Source organism: Psammomys obesus, unplaced genomic scaffold (assembly GCF_907164565.1).
Source record: "Psammomys obesus unplaced genomic scaffold, mPsaObe1.curated_primary_1811, whole genome shotgun sequence".
NCBI classification, from domain to species: Eukaryota; Metazoa; Chordata; class Mammalia; order Rodentia; family Muridae; genus Psammomys; species Psammomys obesus.
This window is the reverse complement of record NW_026585895.1, coordinates 15449354-15450833: the sequence shown is the minus strand read 5'-3', so window position 1 is coordinate 15450833 and position 1480 is coordinate 15449354. Positions and strand designations below refer to the sequence as shown.

Genomic DNA, 1480 nt, shown 5'->3' with positions numbered 1-1480 from the left:
TTTTATTATCTGACCCTGGAAAACATGTCAATGGCACAGTTAGGCTCCCAAGTTCCTTTCTGTGTCCCTAGTCATGACCAGTCTTGGGGTGTTGCATTCTATAAACTATCAATATCTCACGGAGACTGGTTCTCGAGTGGTTTGTGTGACCATTCTTGTGCTACACCAGTCATAAATACAATCCTGGGAGGTTTGTTTTTTTTTTTTCCCTTACACATGAGTATTGTCTAAAAGCTTGTCTTCTTTGTAGCAATGAGGCCCTGCCACCACTTTGCTTGGCTGAGTTTGCAAATCTGTTGTAACCTATAGCTTTCCTGTCACCTCTCTGGTTCTCCTCTCCTGCTAAGCTTTGTTTCATGGATGTGATGTAATTAGAACCTCCTACCACTGCCATAGCTACTGCTGCTGCTGGAACCTCCATAGTCACCTTGGTTTTGTGGTTTATCAAAGTACTGGACTCCATCACCATAAGGGTTAGAACTCCTGCCTCCAAAGTTTCCTCCCTTCATTGATCCAAAAATTGAAGACTGTTTGTTGCAATTGCCAAAATTATTGTAGCTTCCACTACTTCCAAAATTGCTTCCATCATTACCAAATCCATTATAGCCATCCCCACTACCACCATATCTACCACCACTACAGCTGTTACCAAAGCCACCATGACCACTGAAGTTTCCTTCTCAACCAAAATTGTCACTGCCACCAAAACAACGTCCACAACCATCACCAAAGTTTTTGGAACCACTTCGACCTCTCTGGTTGGACAAAGCACTAGCCATCTCTTGTTTTGACAGGGCTTTTCTTACTTCACAGTTGTAACCATTCACAGTATGATATTTTTGAATAACAATCTAATCCACAGAGTCATGGTCATCAAAGGTGACAAAAGCAAAATCCTTCTTCTTCCCATTGCCTCTATCAGTCGTGATTTCAATCACTTCAATTTTCCCATTACTGCTCAAAATAATCTCATAGGTGATATTCTCCAGTGTCTTTTTTAATACCACCAACAAAGTCTTTTTCACAGTTAAGTGGGCACCTGTCTCTGAGAATCTTTTCTTGACAGATGACTTGAGTTCCACAACTCTTCCATCCACCTTGTGTAGTCTTGCAGTCATAGCGGCATCCACCTCCTCCACAGTGGCATATGTGCAAAACCAAAGCCCCTGGATCTCTTGTTGTTTGGGTCTCTCATTACCAAATAGTCAGCGAGTGTCCCCCATTGCTCAAAATGGCTCAGCCCTCCAAAGAAGAGCTTCTGTGGCTGTTCCAGTTTCTTGGGAGACTCTGACTTAGACATGACAACAGAATGATGAGAGCCTTTAGCAATGCTTCCTTGGCGGTGTCTACACGCAGAAAGGGAAAGAACAATTTTTTAAAAAAAGAAGATAGAGAGAGAGAAAGAAGGAAGGAAGGAAGGAAAGAAGGAAGAAAGAAAGAAAGAAAGAAAGAAAGAAAGAAAGAAAGAAAGAAAGAAAGA

General features: G+C 41.9%; 1 pseudogene; it reads right to left on the bottom strand.

The window, feature by feature from the left end:
- Positions 1-371: 371 nt before the first annotated feature.
- Positions 372-1300, bottom strand: LOC129671579 (heterogeneous nuclear ribonucleoprotein A1-like; annotated as a pseudogene).
- Between the last annotated feature and the right edge of the window lie 180 nt (positions 1301-1480).